The sequence below is a fragment of the Topomyia yanbarensis genome, chromosome 3 (assembly GCF_030247195.1).
Source record: "Topomyia yanbarensis strain Yona2022 chromosome 3, ASM3024719v1, whole genome shotgun sequence".
NCBI lineage: Eukaryota > Metazoa > Arthropoda > Insecta > Diptera > Culicidae > Topomyia > Topomyia yanbarensis.
In genome coordinates, this window is record NC_080672.1 from 57,595,131 (window position 1) to 57,610,542 (window position 15,412).

The following is a 15,412-nucleotide window of genomic DNA, read 5'->3' on the forward strand; positions in this document are numbered from 1 at the left end:
TCAATGAAACATTCTATACATGAGAACTTTGTCACAAAAAGTACCTTTGCATACTTTGTATTTTCAAAAATGATCTAGACTATCTTTTGAAAAGGGTCAAACTGTCTTAACCAATTTTTTCAAATGGTCTAAAAATGACAAATCCTCAAAAAAATGTTGTAGGATTTATTTTAACAAAATTTTTGAATAAAAGTATTGAAAAAAATCTTCATCGACTACTTCAATGCAAAAAATCGATTTTTAAAATTAAAAAGTCGAATAACAAAATAAACATCTTTGATTTCGATGAAATTTTGTTAATTATGTACTCTACCTACCGTCAACTTTCAAGGAAAAACAGTTATTTGAAAAAAAAAACTTTTCCTTGTCCAAACAGTTTTTTTTTCAGTGCATTTTTATCGAAAACTAAACCAATGAAAGTTATAAGTTATGTGCAAAGATAAACAATCCGAAGTGTAATCGTAATAATTTACTTCCGGTAGTCGCCATCTTGGATTTCAACATGGCGTCAGACATAAATTTTGTGGCACCTACTCGTCAAGACCATTCCGAAAATACCCAGTCAGTCTAGATTATAGACTGTGAACACTGGACTCTGCACTCTTCACGCTGGATTCTGGACACCGAATTCTGGCCTCGATATTATGTGCTATGGATTCTGAGCTTTGATCTGTGGGATCTTGATTCTGGACTGTGGAATCCGACCTCTAGACTCTGAAGTCTGGGCTCTAAACTATGGAATCTGTACTCGGGACTCTAGATTCTGGACTCTTGGCTCTCCTCTCGGAACTCTGGATTCTGGGGTCTGGTCTCTGGACTATGGACACTGAACTTTAGATTCTGGACTCTTCGCTCTCATCGCTGCATGATGGACTATTGACGCTGACCTAGAATTTCTGTACTATGTACTCTGGACTGTGAACCATGGGCTCTGGTATCTGGGGTCTTGATCCTTCACTCTGGAATCTGAACTCTAGACTCTGGACTCTGAACTTTAGGGTCTGCACTCGGGTATCAGGATTCTGGACTATGGGCTCTGGACTCTGGGTTCTGAACTCGGGACACTGGGTTGAGGACTGTGCTATCTGAACTCTGTGCTCTGGTCTCAGGATTCTCGTCTCTGGACTCTGAGCTCTAGATTCTGGACTTTGAACTCTGGATGCTGCATTCTTCAAGCTGTGTTCTGGACTCTGGACTCTCGTCTCGAGATTCTGCGGTATGGACTCTGGATTTTGGCCTCCGGGTTCTGAGCTCTATGCTCTGTAGTCGGAGCTCTTGCCTCAGCATTTAGAGTTAAGTACTTCGGGCTCTGGATTCTGGTCTCAGATCTCTGGACTCTGGCCACAGTAATTTTTTTCACTCTGGAATCTGAACTCTAGACTCTTGATTCTGAACTTTGGGGTTTGCACTCCGGTATCTGGATTATGGACTATGGACTCTGGATTCTGGGTTCTGAACTCGGAACACTGAGTTGAGGACTGTGCTCTCTGAACTCTGAGCTCTGGTCTCAGGATTCTCGTCTCTGGACTCTGAGCTCTAGATTCTGGACTTTGAACTCTGGATGTTTTGGACTCTGGATTCTCCGGGTTCTGAGCTCTGTGCTCTGTAGTCTGAGCTCTTGCTTCAGAATTTAGTATTAAGTACTTCGGGCTCTGGATTCTGGTCTCAGAGCTCTGGACTCTGGCCACAGTAATTTGGGTTGACGACTCTGGACTCTGGACCTAGAATCTCGACTCTGTTCTCTGTACTTTGAACTCTGGACTCTGCATTCCTAACTCTGAATTCTGAGCTCTCGCCTCGAGATTCTGTGCTATGAACTCTGGACTGTAGACTGTGGTCTGTGTGCCATGGGCTCTGGGTCTTGATTCTGAACTTTGGACTCTGAACTGTGGACTCTGAACTATGCACTCTGCACTCGGGACTCTGGATTCTGGACTCTGGGATCTCTCCTCGGGACTCTGGGTTCTGGTCGCTGGGCTATGGAACCTAAGCTCTGGATTATCGAATCTGAACTCTGACATCTCTAAACTCTGGTCTCACTATTTTGGGTTAGGGGCTCTGGACTTTGGACTCCGGGCTCTGGATTATGTGCTGAGAACTCTAGGGTCAGTATTTTAGGATAAGAACTCTAGACTCTGGTTGCTGGACTCTGACCTCTGGACACTAGATTTTGGACTTTGGGCACTGGCCTCTGAACTCTTGGCTCCAAACTCGGCGCTCTGGACTCTAAATGCTGCACTCGGAACTCAGGATTCGAATCTGAGCTCTTTCTTCGGAACTCTGGGTTCTGATCGCTGCGGATGGACTCAGGACTGTGAATTCTCGACATTGAACTCTGGATTCTGGACTCTAGACTCGCCTCAATATTTTGGGTTAAGGACTCGCAAATCTGGATTCGGGACTCTAGACTATGGGCTATGGAATCTGGAGTCTAGGTTCTCTCCTCGGGATTCTGGGTTCTGGTCTCTGTGCTATGGACTCAGAATAAAAATACACTGAAAAAAAATTCAGTTTGTATAAGGAAAAGTTTTTTTCGAGTAGCTTTTTTTCCTTGAAAGCGACCAACTTGAATTTCTGACGGTAGGTTGAGAACATAATTAACTATTTTGGAACAAAATTTCATCCAAATCAAAGATGAGTTTTTTCGTAAATCGAGTTTAAATTTTTAAAATCAATTCTTTTCAGTGTAGGAGTTGATGATGATTTTTTTCAATATTTATTCAAAAATTTTACTAATTTTGTGAAAATAAACATTTTAGTCTGAAATATTGGATTCGCCATATTTATTTTTTTCATTTTGATACATACCTTTTTCTCACGGTTGTGGTTGTAATACCACTATTTTTTAGTGGAGCCGTCACATTGGATCGGCCAGTTTGAATTTCGAAAAACTTATTAACAGATTCGTAATCAGCGATGTCCAAAACCCATAATTCCATGTAACTATTACAAAACATTGACATTCTACTACGAATAATTTATCTATAATTATCTCAAAATAAGATTTTTCAAAACTCTCATTTGAAAACAGTTCATTTTAAAAACTTCATCTTTTGGTCTCTTAAAAAAAACGTCCCCCCGTCGTGAAAAATATTGTAAACAAAGACGAAAATGTAAGCGTTTGAATCCCTAAAGTGTTGCCTGCTGTTTTTTTCATTGGTCCCAAAAAACTCCAAATTTTGCTTACTTTTTGGTCATTTAAATGAAAACATCCCTTTAAATGAAAAGAGTAATGAGAACATCCCTTAAAAATCTGTAATCTTAACGTACCTAGTATGTACCAAAATACTTAAAAAATCTACCTTTCTAGATAAATCTGTACATGTAGCATCACCGTTCGCACCTTAGTGACTCAACCACATGCAGCTGGTTAATATAGGTACCGCGTGTCCGTTTCAATCATTCGTCGCTCGCATTTCAAACTAGCAGCATCATGAAGCAGATTGTCCGGACGGTACACCAAGCGCTTGGCGCTACGGATTTTTGGGTAGTGGTGGCATTAACCCGCACACAGTTAACCAATGTGCGCATATTTCGGCTGCCCCAGACTCTCCAGACGTTATAGTCATGATGTTGCTCCTTTAGCATGCGAGTAATTAATGATTTAAGCGAACAAGCATAACCTCCGATTATAAACTCCCCTCGTATCGGTTTGAGTCCCTTAGGTGCGAGTGCGTGTAAATCGTTCGTGCATGCAAAATTTCAAACCGCGCAGCAGCACAATACGCTTTACACACGGCAAAGAAATGGGTGCCGATTGTACCGGAGCGCCCTGCTGTGCGACTTGAAACTTCGCATACACGAACGAGTATAGAAATGTGATAGGTTCGAGTTGTGTACGCACGCCGATTAACAATTTGGTTGGGAAGGATATTTTTTCCTGTTATGGGAAACTTTTTCACTGTGACCACTATTCATGTTAACTTTTGTGACGAAGGGTAACTATTGGATTGAGTTCAACGCTGCAGTGGCTTTGGGACAAATAAACTCATTTTGCTTGCGTGTGCGTTAGATTGATAAGAATAAAATTTTCATGTTTGCACCAGTTTGTACGTTTCATATTTCGTTCACACGGATATAAATTATGCGTTTTCTATCACAACGGCATCTGACAACATGCTCCTATAAGCATTTTTAATGCACGAGCAGACTGTACTGGACTTGTGCCTATTGCAAGGCGGGTGTTACTTGGCGATTTTGCTGGGCGAGGAGAGCAGTTTGCATTTTGATCTGTTTTCAAAAAGTTGCGAAGCTAAGCTATAGCGATTGGTATCCAACTTAAAAGTTTTTCATTGTTATCACAAATTTCATTTTTTGAAATTTTGCATTCTCTACATTTAATACAAGTCAGGCAGTTTTCAAATTTTTGACTACTTTTATACGGTAATTTTTTGTTATATTTTTTATTTATTTTTTATACACTATTTTTTCTTAAAATCACTTTTCAGTTTTTATTAACGTTTCGAATTTATCTATTTCCTTTACAGCTCTTTTTCTGTTTAATTTTGCTAATTGTATCTTTATTATCTTTAACTTTCTCTAGGTGTGCTACTATTTCTATTGCCTTATTTAATTGTTTTCCCTAGTTTTTCCAACTGTATTCTAATCTTTCCATTTATTGTTTATATTTTCTATTTAATATTTATTCTCTGTATTGTATTTGAGGCTCGTATTCTACGAATTCTATTTAATCTATTAATTCAATCTGTTTCTATTTGAAATATCACGCTGCTTTTAAAATTTTTGCTTTATTGGCTATCCTGGTAGCGACAGCTATTCTTTTACTTTTTGCTATGCCGAAATTTTATTTTTTCACGCTGTTTCTATCATTTTTGTCTATTCTTGCATTTTTATATGTTTGGTTGTTTTTGCTAACCTTGATATTTGATTGCTATGTTTATTATTGTGTATATTTTTCTTCTCGTTGACTACGTTTGACATTGTGCAAAGTTCGCTATATATCGTCTATTGCCATTTACTTTCTTTCTATTTTGAATGCTCTTGCCTTTTTTGCTATTTTTTTATCTTTCTGAACCCTTTGTACTTTCTGATATCGCTTTATTCTAATTCGATTTTTTCTAATTTTTAATCTTCTTTCATTTTTATAATTGTTTAGGTTTCTTAATTCTCTATTCTAAATTAAAGTAGTTATGTACTATGCTATATTCTCTCATCGGCATAAACAGAACTTCTGCTCGAACGGGACATCACGTTTGATCAGTCGTTTGATTGAAACACATAGTGTTTTAGTTTTAAGGGATTTGCGTCAAGCCGGCGCTAATCTATTCCGACAATGTGTTAGTGTCGGTTTCTGATGAGGCGAAGCCGAAACGCAACATAGTATGAAAGTAGTTATGGAATTTGCGCATCGACTTCGTTTCATCAGAATCCGACACTGACTTAGTGACAAGACTAAGCTAGCACGAACAATATTTGTTTTTCAGGGACAAACCCCTAGTCCTGCGTGATGTCCCGCAATAAAAAAAATCTGATTAAGCTTACGAGAACTAATGAAATCAAAACATGGTTTGGCTTAGCAAGTCAATGTCGTATGCACTATTCCTTATTTCTCCTTAGTGGATAAAAATTTGGGTTTAAAGCAATTCTTCTACATTGAGGAGAAAATTGTTTAAATCCATCACAGAACTAAATTAGTTAACAAGATTCTCTTCAGTGAAAAAAATCGCTTACACCTATCACTCCTCAGTTTACCTAATTTTTTCTCCACTGAGGAGAAATATAGCATAGTGCTGTTTCTAATTATTCTACACTTCTTAATTGTGTTTTTCCGAAATATTATGTTTTTGCATGTTTTATTTTGTCTCGTCTTAAAATTTTCCTTCTTTCCAAAATTAATTGCATTTTATTTTTTATTAATCTTTTAATTAATCTTTCTTTATATTTAGTTATTTCATTTTATTACCATGTTTTTCACGCACATTCATTTTGTTCTATTTGCTACTTTTCTAATTTGTGCAGTTTTCCCTATACTTATTTATTCGTTTAAAATTATTGTAACGTTTTCAACTATTTTTCTTATATTTGTTATTCTATGTTTTGTCAATTTTTTTATTCTATCTTCCGGTAATATGTTCTGCTCTATTTAAATTTTATTGCATTTTATTTTACTCTTCATATTTGCATTGATTTTTAGTAAGCATTTCTTTTAAATGTATGATAATTTATTTTGTTTTCATTACCAATTTCTCTAGAGTTCTTGCCATTTTTAGTTTTTTATATTTTTTTTTATTTTGATTTTTTTTCTCTTTATTGTTTTTTTTCCAATATATTTTATATAAACCGGGCCTGTAACTGTTCTGTTTTCTATTTCCAAAAAGTTTGGAATACATGATGTTTGGTATTGCTCCTTTTCATCTTTTATTTACATATTTCTTCCTTTCATTCAATTTTTTTTTCTTTCATTTTCAACTTATTTCCCCCATAAATTTCTTTTATTTGTTATCTTTCTGCTCATAATTGTTTTTCTGATTCTCTTTTTGTCTAGTTCTCCGTATTTATTTTTCTCTAAATTTTGTACTTTTTCTTTCTATTTGTCCTTGTGTTCCTTTTCGTTTTATTATCTTTCCTCTTTGCTCTTCTTTTACTTTCTTCGCAAGTCTTCTGTTTCTTTTCTGATTGTTCTTCCCTTTTTATTTTTTCCCTTTTCTTGGTTTCTTCGATTTTTTCATTTTTTTGTTTGTTCCCTTCTTTCCATTTTGTCATTTCTTTCCTGTGAATCCGTTTCTTATTTTGCTTTTTCCTCGATTTTTTGAGTTTGGTTTGATTGTTTTGTTTATCTTCTATTGCTATTCCTATTTTTTATTTTTCACATGTTTTATTCATTTACTTTTTAGTACTTTTATTTATGTTGTTCTTTAACAATGTATTTCATTTTATTTTTCCATTCTTTCTGTTTTTGCTTTCTATTAATTCAATTTTACTATTGCTTTTGATTGTTCATTGATTCCATTTCTTCTCAATGTTTTACTTAATATTTTCCATTGCACTTTTTTATATTTCATGTATTTTATTTTCTCTTCTTTTCCTGGCACTTCAAGCTATTTTTTTGTCATTTTGGTGTTGTTTCCTCCATAGTTGTTATTCCAATATATTGGCCATATATAGACTACTTCTATAGATTTTTTGATACCTTCTCATGTTTTATTTTTGATTTTTTTTTGTTATTTCTTTTATTCAATCTTTCCCTTTTCCTTTTTCATTCACTTTTTTCATCTACTTTTCTTCGTCATTTTCTTTTCTTATTTGCACTCATCTTTCCAGTTCTATTCTTTTTCTTATATTCTGTTTTGTCTAGTTCACTTTTTTCCATTCTTGCGCTTTATTTCTATTTATTTTTTTTTTCTCCTTCGTTTTTTTGTATTTTTTTATGTTTTCTGTTTTTTGTTGTTCTTACTTCTTAGCTTTATTTTATTTTACCCTTTTCTTTTTTTTTGTTCTTTGGTTTTCCTTTTCAATTTTTCCCCTTTTTGTATTTCTTCTTTTTTTGTTTCTTCTTCTTTATCTTTCTATGCTTTTTCTTTTTTGCATTGTTTTTTTCCTTTGCCTCTTTGTTTTTTCTTCTTTTGTCTCCTTTCTTTCCTCTTTTATCTATCAGTCATTTCTAGAGCAAATTTTCAATAGGATGTAAGTAACAATGAGATTCTCTTTGGGGTCTTTCTCTTCTGTTCATTACTAGGACATTTCATCATTTACTACTCTACACTTTGCATAATATTCTAGTAAAGACCGTCGGCTTTCGATATGTACTGGAAAATTAGTACAAAGTGTTGTAAGGGCGTCGTAATAAACGAAAGAGAAAGTAAACAAAGAGAGGTTCTCAATGTTACTTACGTCCTATTGAAAATTTTCTCTAGATTTATCTCTATTTTTTTCTTTTGTTCCTTTTTTGTTTTTTTTCTCCATTGTTTTGTATTTTCTTTTTATATTTTCTGTTTTTTATTGTTCTAACTTCTTTGCATTATTTTATTTTTCTCTTTGTTTTTCCTGGTTGGTTTTCCTTTTTAATTTTTCCCTTTTTGTATTTCTTCTTTTTTCGTTTTCTTCTTATTTATCTTTCTTTTTTCCTTGTTATCTCTTTTTCCTTTGTGTTTTTTCCTTTGTCTTTTTTCTTTCCTTTTTGTTTTTCTTTTCTTTTGTCTCCTTTCTTTCCTCTTTTCAGTTTTTCATCTTTCTTTTTCTTGCTTATCCTCTATTTTTTAATTTGGTTTGATTATCGGTTTGTTTTTTTTTTCGATTGTTATTATTGTTTCTTACTTTTTCATTTATTTTTTTTGTTATTCTTCACATTTCATTTTCCAGTACATTTATTTAATTATTGCTTTTGATTTGCAATAGATTCCATTTCTTCTCAATCTTTTATTTAATTTTCTGTCTTTTTATTGACCTTATATATAGAGGCTGGGCCTAGAACTATTCTGCACTAAGTCTGCTCTAAATATTGTCTGTTCCGGGCTTTGCTGCTTGTAAACTTGAACGATGCTGGCTATTATAATTAATTATGTGTGTTATTTGCTTCTGGAGTTATTTTCTACCTTAAATACTCTTAATTTTTTATATATTTGTGATTTTTTAAAATGATATGTTTTTTTGCAACTTTTGCATTTTTGCACTTGTTTTTTTTAATTTAAACAAATTTATAATTTTTTGGAATTTATGCAGATTGCACCATTTGTGGAAATTTTGCATTTGTTTCTATCTTTTACAAAATGTTTGCAATGCATTTTGCCACTTTTGTAATTTTTGGTACATTTTCTGTTACGAATTTGTTAGGAGTCTTATTGTTTAAGGGGTTATATACAAAGTTGTGGCGAAAAAGTGAGCGAAGTTCGTGATTTTTTAAAGCGCTTTATGCAATTATGTTTTTGAAGAAGCAAAAAACAGTCCGTTGGGAGTGCTATCGAAGTTCAAAAAAACAAGTTGAAATAAAAAAAATATTGAAGGTTGGCGGAGTTATGGCCCATCCCCCGTAGCGAGTTTTTTGCGCTGAGGTTTGCGGTGAACGCTCTCCAAGCCGAACCGCTCAACTGAAATCAAAAAAGTAAAAAGATTTTTGTAGAAAAAGGTATTGTGGTGCTGCGAACGGCTGTAGTTTGAAATCTGAATTTTTTTTTTTCGATTTTTTTAGTTCCAACTTTGTATATAACCCCTTATGACATTTTTCCGCATTTTGTGATCAGAAATTTTGTAATTTTATTGAGCACGGTAACTTGTTCAGACTTTGAATCAGGTTAAGGAAGTTAATTTTTGGTAGTTTTTATTTTGTTACACTGATGATCAAATAAACATCGAACACCATGTTTGCTCTAGTTCTGTGCTCATCTTATACCCACAGATCGTGTGCAAACTCGAACGCGCTAATGCGTACCAAAACACGTACACGTGTTCGACTGCACATCCGAACCCAATGTACGTACGCGGTGTTCGTACACACAGGATCTTGACACTAGTTTTCTCTTTCTTTCACACATCATCACTAGCGTTGACTCATTCTGTTTTGTGCTTGCCTTTCTTGTGTACGCACACGGTTCGGTGTTCAATGCAAACCTGTACACAAAGGCAAAGCATGTTTGAGGTTGAACGCGAGCACGAAATTTTATACACGGTTGCAAACTTGTCGATGTTCATGGGAAGACTGCTGATGACTTTTCTATAAGGTTCTATTGTGCTTGCTATATTCGATGCAGTTTCGTAAGTCTACAATTTTTCTTATTTTTGCCTTGCTCAATAGAAAGGTATTGCAATTGTTCTGAAAACCGACTTTTTAACGGAGGCCCGGAGGGCCGAGTGACATATACCATTCGATTCAGTTCGTCGAGTTTTTCTATTTATTATATTACTTTTAATTTTTTTTTCTATTTTGATACATTCGCTAGATCTTATTTTTTCGATTATATTATATTTTTACATAATTTCTATATTTATACCTCTACCGACCATTCCTTTCATGCTTGCTATACACAATTTTTCAGAATCTCACAATATTTGAAGTATCTGCATTATTTGCATATATAGCATTTTTGTGATTTGAGAAGCTTTTGTAATTCGTCTGTTTTTTGACACATTAGCAATTTTTTAACCTTTACGTTACTTGGGGCCTAAATAAATTTAATAATTATAAAAAAACCTTTTGTAAAACCTGAGTTTTTGGATATTGGTATTATTATCATACTTCAGTTATGTTTCTTTTTGTAGTATAGTCGAAGTATCGATTTTTTATATTTTTGCTTTTTAGGTACTTCTGTTATTGCACGATAATTGCTATGTTTGGCTAATTTGACTATTTTTAAAATTTCTTTTTATTGTGTGCCGGATACGAACAGCTGTATCTAATTGTTAGGAATTGAACATCGTATGCCAAGCGAAATTTTAACTGCCAAAAATTTCCCATTCAAGATATACTCCAGTTACTTTCCGTTAAATTCTTCCACATCGCCCTACTTTCAATAGTGTGAAGGTAGCTCTGCCTAGCTTCAGTCAAATCGATCTGGGTTTCATTACAGACGTCACTCTGCGCAAATGCGATGACGTGAATGGTTTAATCATCGTACAACGTTTTTTATTGATGAGTAAGTACTAGATTCCATCCGTTCACTGACGACATCCGAGCCGGCATTAGTATGAATGACAATTGTCGCCGCCACAACCAAGTACACGCCAAGTCCGACCGTCATAAATTTACTCATTCATTCATCCAGACTTGGACACCGCACCGCCATCCTTCCATATTGGTACGAGACAGAGTGAGGGAGAAAGAGCGGCTGGTTGCTGCTATTATTGCGCGTAAGTACGAACCTAAAAGGGGTCGCTCGAGATTCCGGACAAGTAAAGCCGTCAACGTCCGGCCTGGCAGCCACTTGCGGGGGCGGTCAGTGCGTTCCGAATACACACACACAGCCCCTCCAACCGACCAACAACAGGTTTGTTTTGATTCATATTGCCACCAAGCGCGCAACAACGCCCGCGCGCGAAGAGACGACGGCGTAAACAACAGGGCTGTCTACTTGCCGCAGTCGCGACGCTATTTTAGGTCAGGTTGGACGACCTCAGCGGCCAGAACTGGATGGCAAGCAGACCGACCGGCCAATGTTCGGTCCATCTCCGCAGAATAAAAAAAAAATCCCAGTGCCGCTAAAAGTGATACATGATGTCATGTCGGGGACCGGAGAGAAAGGGGTGACAGATGTAGATTTATTGAATGGGCGGATTTTGATTTAGGTAGTTCGAGCGGATTGTAATAAATATAAACATTTCCGCCAAACGAAAGCAAACACATTTTTCATTCCGCACGGGACGAACACTAAAAAAAACAATGCAAAGAAGAGGCGCCTGTAATTGTACAGGTGTAATTGCTGATCAACCTACAAATTAACCACGACAGACAGACAGACAGGACAAATAATACCCGTTCAGTTGGACGAACGTGAAACCTTTCAAGTGTTCCGTTTACTCACCGACAAAATCGGCTTGAACCATAACAAATCGTGCGCGGTTTGCTGGCGCTGTCACAAATAGGATTATGTACGGTCAGATATGCTGCCGGAAGAACCGCTGCCGTTCCACAAAATAAATCGGAACGGAACGGATAGGTCCCAATATGACTCTGTTGTTGTTGATGATTACCATAAAACTATAACGGTTCCACCAATAAAAAGTTAGGAAAATCATAAACCAAAACTTACCTTGACGTAGTTTTCCGAGCCCGGTGCTATCGCGTTCCAATCGATCGTGTTGGCGAAACAAAGCTTCGGATTTTTCTCGATACGGACGCCCCCACGCGAAATGTGAGTGAGCGAGATTAGGCCGACCTCCTGTAAAGGAAAAAAAAAGAAAAAGAAAAACTGTCATGAGGATGCCGGAGAGACGATTAGTTGTCGAACAAATTGTTCGTTTATTTTCCCGCCCAGGTCCTTAACGACTGCCATTTGTTCGAAGCCCCGGCGAACAAATAGTGTGTGGGGGGGGGGGTCATTAAATGGATATTATTTCCGTTTGCTGGCGCTGATTTTATCCCCACTTGTTGTTTAATGAACCTCGCCCCGTCCGCGTACCTGCATAATTAATAACGCTAATCCGGTTAATTACACGCCATTTTTCCGATGGTCAGAGCAAAGCGGAAAACTTGTTGCACCCACACATTCAAATGTTTAGCACGGTTTCTGCTGCCGGGTTCTGCTAGGATTTGACTTCCGCTACTATTCGGACCATTTACGCTAATTATTTCAAGGTTCTGCCCACCTACTAAGTGTCCAGAGACCACCGTAACCAGATTAATGGAGGAATTGCACGGATTGGTGTTCTTCTGATTTTGTTGGTCTCAGCAGGCTGTTCGGTGGATAGAAAATCAGCGTAAGATTTTCATCGTCAATGTTTTTCATTGTACTGAACGGTAGGACTTAGTTTTAGCAGTGTTCAGTCGAAAATATGTACATCAATCGGTTTTTTTAATTTTGAAGTATATACATATAGCATGATTTCTTGTCTTTTAAAACTTTTTTTTGATTTTTTCTAAGCTATACTAATGGTACCATTCCATTCACCGAAGGTAACGGCTACGAAAATCTTGCGAAGCAAGCGGAAAAATACACATCAAATTTCATCACGGAAAAAAAACGCTGTAGAAAATAACCCATTGGGTATTTTCTCTTGAAAATGTGGTTAGAAGTAGTTTAGAGTGTATTGTTTACATTGCATTTTTATTGGCGTCACTTTTTCGAAAATCGAAAAAAATTGCGTCACCCGAAAAGCAACGTCGCGAATTGACTTTGCGTAAGCACCTGGAAAACACCCAAATCTCTCATCGGAAAGCAACCCGGAATCGTGCAGTCAACGGTGAGTCGAAAGATTAATCGTTACTACCAAACTCTGAGCTGAATCTGTCTAAGTCTTTCATTCAGAGAGCCAAGCACCGGAAGGAACTGCATATGTACAAAGTGCAGAAGGCTCCAAATCGTGACGATCAGCCGCGGAAACTGTACACCCAGATGGTGACGAAGCCTCCTGGTCTCATTATAGATATCAAGGCGGACTTCCGGCAGCTTCCCGGGCTACTGTTCTTTACCGCCTAGCACAAGTTTGATGTTCCGAAGATAGTAAGGAAGCAGAAACTTTCAAAGTTTGCCAATAAATGCATGATTTGGCAAGCGATCTGCTCATGCGGCAAACGACAGCGCACACCGTTTGTGACTACCGGGATTGCAAACGGGGAGATCTACCTGAAGAAGTAGCGTCTTCTTCCTCTGTTGAAGCAGCACGTGGGCCCTACGATCTTCTGGCCGGATCTAGCTTCGTGCCACTATTCAAACGTTACCCTGAAATGGTACGAGATCAACTTTCGTACCCCCTCTCCGACGCACTGGAACTAAGGCCCATCGAAAAATACTGAGCAACTATGAAGCGGGTACTACGGAAACATCCCCAATCTGAGGAAGACATGAAGAAAAAGTGGGTCTCCGTACAGAAGAAGCTACAGTTGGATGTTGTACAGAAGCTAATGAGTGGAGTTAAGTTAAGGTGCGAGCGTACGGTTATGCTATTGAAGTGGAATGCAATAAGTATGCCAAAAACGGGTGCGCGACGTTTGGCATAAATACGTTAGGCATAAGTACATTAGGCATACATACGTTACGCATAAGTACGTTAGGCATAATAGACGATAGGCATAATTTACAAAAATATAAAAATAATCGCAAGGCTTTCGTTAGAGATTTCGCTTGTTTTTTCAGGTTTGGAAAAATTACGCTTTGCTATACCATACCTTCGCATAACTCTAGCGACTCCAAAATGAAAAATAGCATGCGAGATAATTAACTCTTACAAGTGTATAGCTTTTATTCTATTTTTCTGTAGACGAGATGAAGAAAATATCCCATCAGTTTTGATACAAGCAAATTTTTAGCCTTTTAGATGTATTACCAATACAGTTGCATCTAAATATTTAAAAAAAAAAAAAAGCTGAATACTAAACAGACTGTTGTAACGGCATTTAATTCGCAAGGGACTGGAAGGTGAAGTATATTTTTCAATATTAAGAGCCATAGTACTCAAGGGAGAGCAAGGAGTTGAAGATCGGTTCCGACAGCATGAAATACAAAGATACTTTACGCTCGGCCAGACATGCAGCAGACTCAGGTGATTCGCATTTCTAATGGCAAAATATCCTGACTCCTGCGGTAGCAGACAAAGGGTTAAGTCGCCGGGAAACTCTAAGCTTGCTCATATGACCCTTTTCACACTTGAGGGATTCCATGAGAAACCGGCCGACCATCGTCGATTCGAACGAAACTTTACAGGTGTGTTCGCTGTATGAATCTCCATGATATTCTCTGACAATTGGAATATTTTGATACAAGAGTAATTTTTCAAAAGGGCGTAAACGTTTCTACGTGTATGAATTTCAATTTTTTTTTGTTCGGTTACTGTATTTTATACAGCAAAACTATCTGAGAACAAGTTACAGGGAATGGATACTTCTGTCCGAAAAAAATATACACTGAAAAAAATTTTGTGTCATTTTTCAAAACAACAAAAATTTATGATAAAAATTTAAATTGCGAAAAAACCTAAAGAGAAAAGAAACATTTTGAATGTGATTGCATGATGGAGAAAAAATCGGTAAAAAAGTTTTTCTTAAAATAACTTCGTACATGATTTTAAATTTCATACTAATTGACATACAAAATTGTAATTTTATTACAGAATATAATTCTAAGCACCATTTAAAATCAAAATGCATTTAACAAAAATCTTCCAAAATGCGATAGTTTTCGAGATATTTCAAATTTTTCTACTTCAAAAACAACTAATTCGTGTAATTATGCTCTTTTTAAAAGTTATTCGCGCTACCCCATCAAAAAATGTCAAAAATTTAATGTTTATCGTTTTAAAGACGTAAAAGCAACCTTTTTAGTGTATTTGGATCATGGAGAAGCTTTCAATAAAAAAGTTTTCCTAACAACAACTTTTGACATTCTTACTATTTGCAGTCAAAAATACAATTTTCTTTTTGAATATGATTCTAAACGCCATTTTAAATCGAAATGCTCTTAACAAAAATTTTCTAAATGTAGTAGTTCTCGAGATATTTTAACTTTTGTTTTAACAACACAATTATTTTGTTTTATTACGACCTTTTCATAAGTTAGTCGCGTTTTTTCATCAACAATAGTTGGTTTTTCAAAAGGCCCGTAAACTTTCGTGCAACCTTCTCTTTGACATCAAGGCGATATTGTAAACCATTTGAAAGTTACATGAAAGCAACCAAAATATATTTCAACCATAGGGTCTGTTGATTAAACTATATAGCTGAAATAGCTACATTTAAAAAAATGGGTTTTTTCGCAATTTAAATTTTTATCATAAATTTTTGTTTTTTTGAAAAATGACACAAATTTTT

General features: G+C 36.2%; 1 protein-coding gene across 2 annotated transcripts in view; it reads right to left on the reverse strand.

Moving 5' to 3' along the window:
* LOC131690365 (insulin-like receptor) overlaps window positions 1-11,915 on the reverse strand; it is a 122,616-nt gene extending 110,701 nt beyond the window's left edge. The window contains exon 1 of one of the 2 annotated variants that reach the window (XM_058976076.1): window positions 11,700-11,914. The gene's annotated coding sequence lies outside the window, so the exon portion shown is untranslated. Of the gene's footprint in view, window positions 1-11,699 lie in introns of both variants that reach the window. The other variant, XM_058976077.1, reaches the window with a different exon arrangement.
* Between the last annotated feature and the right edge of the window lie 3,497 nt (window positions 11,916-15,412).